Raw genomic sequence first — 9,706 nt, forward strand, 5'->3', positions numbered from 1 at the left:
GCCTATTGATGGCCATGTGGTGACCTGTTGATGGCCTATGATGGCCTGATGGTGGCCTGGTGACGGCCTAATGATGGCCTGGTGATGACCAGGTGATGGCCTGGTGATGTTCAGGTGATGGCCAGGTCAGCGGTAGCTATGCTATCAACCCCTCCGGCCCCGCACACAGTGAAGCACACACACTCACACACGCTGACCCAGAGACCCAGATGGCCCCGTGCGCAGAGCTAGCCTGGGGCTGAGCACAGAGACAAGGAAGCAGGAACTAGGCCCAAGCAGGGGATCAAGGGAGCAATCCACCCTGCAGGCCTGTGGGCAGCTAGGTAGGCAGGAAGCAGCAGGGAGGGAGTCAATCAGGCCCAAGGTGGCCTGAGGGTTGGTTGGTCAGTTATAGAAACTCCAGCAACTCCTGCCTTTGCTTGGGAAACCTCACAAAAGTGTGGGCCCGGTGGTCTGATTGGCCGGTGCACTTTTCTGGGGAAAAGTGCACGAAAATGTTGGGCCTCACAGGGGGCAGTCTTGGGGGTGCTGAGGGAGGAAGGTACCAGCCTGACAGACTCCAGCCTCCCGCTCCTGCCCCTCAGTAGCCAGCAGCCTTACCCTTGCCTGGGAGCCCTCAGGTGGCTGTCATCACCAGGACAAGTGGACTAGTCGCCATGCTTTCTCAAGAAACTCCAGTGGCTCTCAGAATGGCAGCACAGCACCTTGGAGGTGGCTGGACTGAATCCCAGGGGCGGCAATGGTGGCGGCAGCTGCAGCAAGGGTGGCGGCAGGAACCCAGGTAAGCAGATGATCCTGGGGATGGGAAGGGAGTGGGTACCTGGGGGCGTAGACAGGCAGGACCGCTAGAGGGGGGATAGGCAGGCAGGTCGGAGAGAAGGTGGGGTTGGCCAAAGAGAGCCAGAAAACTTATTTTTTTAAAAAATGTATCGAGTGTGTGAGAAATTGGAATGGAAGAGGATTCTAAGTGCATGTCGCAGATTGTGCTAAAGGACTCTTAGGCTGTGACAGGCAGAGTGAGTGTGAGACTCTGTGTCTGGGACTGGGAGTCTGGGTGGGTTCACCCTGGGATGGGGAGTCTGGGACTCAGGGTCTGGTTGTGGTTAAGTCTTGCCTGATGAGTGTTCACACGGTGGGAGGATTCTGAGTCTGACACTTAGAGTCCGAGGCTCATCCGGCTCTTTCTCTGTGCTTGAAGTTTTGGTGACCTACCTACCGACCAACTTGTTTGTTTCAAGGCTCCATGAATAGGCAATAGGATGCTAAGTAAGTGGGAGGGAGTGCCAAGGAGTGCAGTGCTGGGTGGGGTTAGCTCAGACATCATAACTATTCATCAAATAGGAGGGGTGGAAGCAGTCTGACAGACACAGTCTGACACAGTCTGAGACTCAGTGGTGAGTGCACATGAACATGGAATATTATTCTAAGTGTGTGGGAGGGTTCACAGACACACACACACACACACACACACACACAGGGCTTTTTCACATCAGGGACCTGGAATGGTTTGGAGGCTGGGTGGGGCTTCTCCCCTGTCCCCAGATACAGGGGGAAAAATGACATTAGTGTGGAAACAATGGTCTAACCCACTTTCCTGTAGCCCTTGACACCTTGCACCCTAATCAACTATGTCAGAATATTTTAAAAAATCATTGCAAAAAAATAGTTTTCTTTAGTATTTTAATGTAATTTTAAGTTCATCACCTGTGTAATACATTCAGTTGTTACCTCATTTTTTGAAGATTGTATTATTTCGTTGCATGAATTGCATAGTTACAGAAAGGAGAGAATTAGAGTGAGAGAAAGAATCAGAGACTGTGACATAGGAGCAATGAGACAGAGGTGAAGAAAGGGAGACAGATGGAGGGAATGAGAGGGCTAGAGGGAGGGAGTGACAGAGAGGAAGAGGAGAGAAAGAGAGAGGTGGAGAGAGTGTGGCTTACACTGTCATACTGTCCAGGGCTGCCTCAGGCCACTGTAAGAAGTTTCATTTGTGTCTCCCACATAAATGACAGTGACCCAAGGTCTTGGACAATCTTCTGATTTCGCAGGCTAAGGAGCAGGTGAGATGAAGCAGCAAAGAATCAAACTGGTGCCGAAGCAGTACACCAACTTAGAAGGCAGCAGCATCGGGCGCTACACCTCACCAACCACTCACTTACATTCTGTATCTATAGGATGAGTGCTGGATCTCAGGAAGGTTAGCCACATCTCACCCATTAGAGTAGTTGTTTAAAGTGTTGGGATGGGGCCCGGAAACGTGGCCTAGCAACTAAAGTCCTCACCTTGAACACACCAGGATCCCATATGGGCGCTGGTTCTAATCCCGGCAGCTCCACTTCCCGTCCAGCTCCATGCTTGTAGCCTGGGAAAGCAGTCGAGGACGGCCCAATGCATTGGGACCCTGCACCTGCATGGGAGACCCGGAAGAGGTTCCTGGTTCCTGGCTTCAGGCCAGCGCACACTGGCCATTGCGGCTCACTTGGGGAGTGAATCATCAGATGGAAGATCTTCCTCTCTGTCTCTCCTCCTCTCTGTATATCTGACTTTGTAATAAAATAAATACATCTTTTAAAAAAGTGTTGGGATGGTCCTCATTTATTACATGTTTTTCTTTTCTAATTTTTAAAAATTTTCTATGACACAATTTTGTAAGTGTAGGGAGTCTCCTTTTGCATTCCAAAATCTTCTCCCCATTTTTGCTTCCACCATTTTCCCCATATTATTACAGTAGTACAGTCCTTTAGTAACAGTTACAAGTATAACATGCTGCTACTTCAGTACATCATGGAATTTTAAATATAGACAAACTAATATATTGCCATGGCTTATTTAAATGTTTCACTTGGAGTTTTCTTTTTATTCTGGAGTAGAGAGGCTTTTTGCAATATAACTCACTTCCCAATATGTTGGTCCCCATTATCCAGTATGATTGAATGAGGGGAATATATAATATTTTTTTCACCTATATATTGATTTGCTTGTGCTTTTCATGAATGTTGCCTTACAGACAAAATATATTTTGTCTTCCCTGAGCATAATGGTCTGCAGCTGGGGCCATTTTGCTACAAATTGTAGAATCTTATTCCTTGTAATGGCTGTGTAATATTTCATGGAATACATGTACCATAGTTTCTTTATGACTTCCCTTTCAATGGACATCTGGAGTGTTTCCATATTTTGCTGTTGCACATTGGCTGCTGCGAATATAGGATTGCAGATCACTTCCTCACACACAGATTTCATGTCCTTTGGATGTATTCCCAGTAGCAGGCTAGCTGGGTCATACAGTACACCACTTCCCAGTTCTCTGAGCTAGCCTCTCCATAGTGACTTCCACAGTAGCTGCACTATGTATATGCAGTTGGTGCCTTTTTCTCCAAATCTGTGTCAGCAGTTTTCTTAGTAGAGTTCGGAATGCAGGCCATTCTCACTGGAGTTTGTCAGAAACTCCATGTGGTTTGTATTTCTATTTCCCTAGTAGCTAGGAAGCCCGAGGATTTTTTCACATGTCTGTTAACAATTTGAATTTATTCTCTTGAAAAATATTCATTTCTTGGTCTATTTCTAGACAGGACTGTTAGTTTTGCAGTTGCTGAATTTCTGAAGCTCTTTGTAAATCCTGAACATTAGTGCCCCATCTGTTGTGTAGTGTTGAAAGATTTCCTCCCATTCTGTTAGTTGTTTCTGCTCTTTGTTGATCATCTCCTTTGCTGTACAGAAACTTTTTAGTCTGATATAGTCCTAGTTGTTTATTTTGGCTTTGACTGTCTGTGCTTTTGGTAACTTTTCTGAGAAGTCTTTACCAATGCTTTTATTTGTAGGGTGCTCCCTATGTTTTCCCCTAATAATTTGTTGGTTTCTGGATGCAGAGTTAGGTTCTTGATCCATGTAGAGCTGATTTTTGCATAACATGAAAGGTGTGGGGGGGGGGCAGGGCTCATCTTTCTTCTTTCTTTTTTTTTAATTTATGTATTTATATTGGATAGGCAGATATACAGAGAGGAGAAGAGACAGAGTGGAAAACCTTCCATCCAATGGTTCAATCCCCAAGTGAGCGCAATGGCCGGCGCTGTGCCAATACGAAGCCAGGAGCTTCTCCGGGCCTCCCATGTGGGTGCAGGATCCCAAGACTATGGGCCATCCTCAACTGCTGTCCCAGACCATAAGCAGGGAGCTGGATGGGAAGTAGGGCCGCCAGGATTCGAACCGATGACTATATGGAATCTCGGTGGCATGTGCAATGCGAGGACTTTAACCACTACGCTATCGTGCCGGGTACGGGCCATCTTCTTTCTTCTGCATGTTGCTACCCAATTGTCCTAACAATATTTGTCGAAGAGTTAAATTTTTTTTCCCCCGGGTTACGTTTGGTTTTCTTATAGAAAATTCATTGTATGTTCATGTGTGGGCTCACTTTTGGGGTCTCTGTTCTGTTCTGTTCTTTTGGGGTTGTCTTCTCTGTTTCTGTATGAGTACCAGACAGTTTTGATGACCACTGCCCTATAGTGCATCTTGAGATATGGAATTGTGATTCATCCAGATATATTTTTATTCTTCAAGATAGGTTTGGCTTTGTGGTATCTTGTGGTTTATATATAGATATATTTTTGTTTAGCCCTTCCAAATCTGATAAGAATGTTGTTGGGATTCTGATAGGATTCACAATGGATCTGTATAATACTTTTGGTAATATGGATCTTTTAACGATATTGATTCTACTGACTCAAGAACATGGTAAATTTCTCCATGTTTTAATACCTTATTTCTTTTTGATGTTTTTATTTCTTTAATGTTTTGTAATTTGCATCATAGAGATCTCCCACGTCTTATGTTAAGTTTATTCCAAGGTTTTTAAGGTTTCTTTTGAGAACTTTTTCAGAAGATTTAGCAATTTTTTAATTGGAAAAACAAATTTCTAAAGCATCGTGCCTGCGCACTGCACCGCCTGCCCCAAGCACCACGTCTGCACACAGAGCTGTCTGTCCGACCACCGCGCATTGCCTGTCTCAGCACCCCGCCTGCACACTGCACTGCTGGCCCCTCTACTCCTATCCCAGCCTCTCTCGGCTCCTCTCCCTGAGCCAATTTCTCTAGTGGGAGCATTTGTTTCTTCCGGTCACACTTTGCTACAGCCTCATGCAAAACTGAGGCTAAAGCTATTGCAGCGACTCCCAGCCCTGGAAGATGTTTAAAATAGCAACCAGAACAGTCTCCTGTCTGAGAGCTGGGAGAGAGCCAGCTCGTGTGCACTTTCCACTTGCTGACTGCGGGGAAAGGGGAAAAGGAAATTGCTGACCACTTTGATGAAACGCTTCCTTTGATGACTGCCCTTGGAAGAGACCGCGTTCTGGGCTCAGAGCTGACCCAGGCCAAATGCCTGACCCAGGCTGCGTACCTGACCTGGGCCACATGCCTGACCTGGCCTGCATGCCAAACCCGGGCTGCAGAGCTGACCTAGGCTGCATGTCTGACCTGGACCTCATGCCTGACCCGGGCCACAAAGCTTACCTAGGCTGCATGCCTGACCTAGGCTGCATGCCTGCACCAAGCTGCATGCCTGCACCAGGCTGCATGCCTGACCTGGACTGCATACCTGACCTAGGCTGCATGCCTGACCTGGCTGCCTACCTGACCCAGGCTGCATGTCTGACCTGGGCCACATGCCTACCCCAAGGGTGCATGCCTGACCTGGGATCCTCTGTTGATTCCCACTGGCACCCCCTCCTCACACCTGCCCTGTCCAGCTCCTGCCTGCATGGATGGGTGGACACAGGCCATTCCTGTGTCTTTGGCTGCAAGTGCTGCCCCTGCCCAGACGTGGGCCTTGGATGGCAGTGTCCCAAGGTTCAGTGGGAGTGCAGGCCATGGACACACACAGAAAGCAGAGTCTGGTGTGGGTTTTAGAGGTGGACAGGTTGGAGCGTGGGAGCTGAGGACATGCAGACTGTAAGGGAGGGGACACAAGACAACCTTCCCCCACTGTCCTGCGAGAGAGGACTGCAGAGGCCCTCAACACCGGGAGCCCCTTCCCTCCAGGCTCCCACTCTGCTGAGCCCTGGGAAGCCTGATCTTGGCATCTTCTTGGGGAAAGGGCTGGGGAGTGCAGCCATGGCTTGGGGTGCTTGTGCAGGCTCCCTTCCCCCATGTCTCCTCTCTTGAGCTGTTCTGGAGGCTGAGCAGTTTCAGGGTGCCTGTGACATTAGGGTGAATTGATGGGAAAAAAAGCAAACAATCAGTCCACCCTGAGTGCTTGAGCAAGCAGTGCTTTGGTTCTTTTTTAAAAATAAGACTTATTATGTGAGAGTTCTTCCATGTGCTGACTACTTATTTCCCAAATGCCCACATCCATGGGAGCTGGGCCAGACCAAAGCCAGGAGCCAGGAGTTCGTCCAGGGCTCCCTGGTGGATGCTAAGGGCATGAAGCAGAGGGACCCATCCGAGGTGTGCAGTGTGGGGGCAGACACGCCAAGAGTCAGCTTACTGTGGGCAGCACCTGCCCGCCACAGAAGAAGTTGTTCATCAGAGTCCAGATTTCTTGTATCCATTTCTCTTGGGGTCTTCTGTCCAGCAGGCTCCGAGACCACCAAGGGGTGAGGTGGCAGTGTTCTTCTGCAGCAGAAACACTGGAGACAAAATGGTGGTGAGGGATGTTCCTTAATTGGAGAGAAGTCACAAGCTTATGTAGGGTAGGAAAAGTGGGCAGGCAGAAGGGTGGTCCCGACAGTACTTCCACCCAACAATGACACTTTGACAGGCTTGTAGGTATGTCTCTCTTTGGACCCTCCAGTGAAGTTAAAGGTCAGGCAGCAGAGGAAGCTGTGTCTCAGGGCAAACTTGTCATTTGCTGAAAAGCAGGTTGAATGTAACATTTGACTCCTTAGAGTTTACAGAGGAAATCCTAGCAGAGTAGGGAAGAGAGACTGGGGTGCAGCCCATGGCTCTTGTTGCATGCCCAATGAACAGGCTATGTTGGGGTCTGTTAGCCAAGGGCACAGTGTGCCGTCTGCCTATGGCCTCCAATATGGGCTAGGCAGGCAGAGACCCAGGGGTGAACTGCCAAGTTCTCCTGACTATCTATTCTACTTTCCTAACCCTCTGTCCTTCTTGCTAGCTCTCATATTTATTTTATTTGAAAGGTGAGATGCAGAGAGATTTACACACAAAAACACACATACACAATTTTTCATCCGCTACTTGACACAGTAAATGGCTGCAAAAGCCAGGGCCTGGGCTCCATGAGAGCCTGCAATGTGGGTACAAGCCCAAACCACTGGGACCACCTCCTGCTGCCCTCCTGCAGGCTCAGACCACCTCCCACTGCCCTCCTGCAGGCTCAGACCACCTCCCACTGTCCTGCAGGCTCAGACCACCTCCCACTGTCCTCCTGCAGGCTCAGGTGACCTCCCACTGTCCTCCTGCAGGCTCAGGTGACCTCCCACTGTCCTCCTGCAGGTTCAGGTGACCTCCCACTGTCCTCCTGCAGGCTCAGGTGACCTCCCACTGCCTCTCAGCAGTCCACAGACTGCCTCGGCTGCCCTCCTGCAGGCTCAAGCGACCTTCTGCTACCCTCCAGCAGGCTTCAACCATCTCCCACTGCCCTCCAGCGGTCTTTGAACCACCTCCTGCTCCCCTCCTGAAGGCTCAGACCACCTCCCCTCCCGCTGCCCTCCTGGACTGCTGGAGCACCCAGAGAGATCAGCCTGGTCCTGGCACCCAGGAGTACAGGTCTCAGAACATTCCATCCATCAGTCCCAAAGTTAGGGTACAAATTCAGAGATGCCACAGTAGCCCAAGACCCATGGACCAAACACTGATTCCCCAAACTGCAACATGTTCAGAGAGAAATCCAGGTAGGTGTGGAAAGATTGCGGAAAGTGCCGTTCAACTCTGCCCAAGTAGCTGTGGTGCCACCTGAACTCCAAACATAGAGAAACTGGGCCGAGCTGCCAAGAAATGAGGCCATTCCAGGGATTCAGCTCTGTGCTTCTTTCAGGAATTGTGGAAATATGCAATAAGAAAACCTCCATAAGGAGCACAGGCTCTGCTGACGGCCATGTCCCAGGTGCTGCTGACCATCCAGGCATGGAGAAGTGGATGACAGGGTGGAAGAATGCAAGGACAAATGTGAATGATCTGAGGAAGGGCACACTGCCTGGCAGTGTGGGCCGCCTGGTGTGGAAAACAGGATGTTGCTTTCTGAGAAAGCCGGAGGAAGCACTCCGCCATGGTCTGTTCACCCATCAGCGCGTGGCTGCACAAGCCTCTCTGGGAAGAGCCGAGAGCTTGTTACCAAGCTAATGAGCTAGCTTGCACTCCCTGTTTTGTTTTGTTTGTTTGTTTTTAGTTTTGCTACTTTTACCATTGACTGGAAAAGCCACTTGAAAGGTACTTCCTTGACTCTGTAGTCTCTGATTGTCGATAGGGGATGGCAGTTGCAGAGGGCTGGGTTCCTGAAGGGAGTTGCCCACCCAGCTCTCTCCTAAACAGAGTAGCAGGATTCCACCACGTACACATCCAGCCCATGCACACTCTTGCCCACCACCGCTGGGACTCCAAGAGCCAAGTGGGAAATGGCCTCCGAGGCTTGTCTCCATGGGTGCATGGGGAATGAGGCAGCCACAGCTGCTGAGGGAAGGAGGGAAGTGGCCCCAGGGCTCCTGACATCCAGTGTGGGTGGCCTGCTGTCATCGGAAAATGGTCTTTGGGGCTGTGTTGGTTCCAGCAGCCTCTGCTTGGCCAGCAGTGCCCCTCTGGGTGCCGCTGGGATGGCACACTCCTCTGCTCGTGTCCCTTTAGGTGGAGCTGGCCTCAGGGCTCACATGTCGGGGCATCCTTCCATGTGACTGTTGTGGAACAGATGTGCCGGCCCCTGACCCTAAGACCACCTTCGTCCAGTCAGCTCCTCCTGGCTTCTTGTTCCTCTCCTGTCCCTCCACAGGCTCTGCAGGAACACGGGGGTGAGAGAGGCGACAGTGAGAGACCTGTGGTCTGGCAACAGAGATGGCTCCATGGAGCAGCTAGCGGTGGGCTGGCCTAACCAGGGGTGTGTGCTGTGACCATAGCCCAGGCCTGGGACCCTGGGTCCTGGAGTCTGAGGAGATGGAGTAGGTGCGAGTGTCCTTGGCCTTCCCATGTGAAGAGCAGAAAATCATTACCCAGACCAGGTACACGTGGCTGCACCTTGTAGGCAGGAGGGATTGGGACAGGAGAGGGAGAGGTTTCCTTCACCACACAGCAGATGTGATCAAATGGGAATCATACTTATGGTGTGAAAGCAAAATAGATCCCGTGACACTTAGGGACACATCACAGGTCATATGGTGGGTGTCAGGAGCATTGTTAACAGCACTCCTCTCATCCATCATTTGCACACATCAGAGTATGGTAGTCCACCTTCTGTGGCTATGACAAAATCTCATGCTGGGTGGTGTCCAGGACTAGAGACCCCGTCTGTGTGTCCTCTGGTGAGGTGGATGGCATCACAGTCAGAGCCTGCGTGAGGGGGTGGTCATGTGGCAGGCAGGACACTGGAGGGGCCAGGCCAGCCTCACCCTGTCTCCGTAACCATGGTCACAGGAAAAGTCCTCAATCCCCTAAGAGGACACCGGGTGCCTCTGCTGTGCCCCCACCGTGCACCCTGAGCACAAGGTCTCCAAAGAGGAGTCCTGGGGGAGGAAACCAGCTGTGATCCATTGCAGGAAGT

The sequence above is a fragment of the Ochotona princeps genome, unplaced genomic scaffold (assembly GCF_030435755.1).
Source record: "Ochotona princeps isolate mOchPri1 unplaced genomic scaffold, mOchPri1.hap1 HAP1_SCAFFOLD_97, whole genome shotgun sequence".
Taxonomy (NCBI): domain Eukaryota; kingdom Metazoa; phylum Chordata; class Mammalia; order Lagomorpha; family Ochotonidae; genus Ochotona; species Ochotona princeps.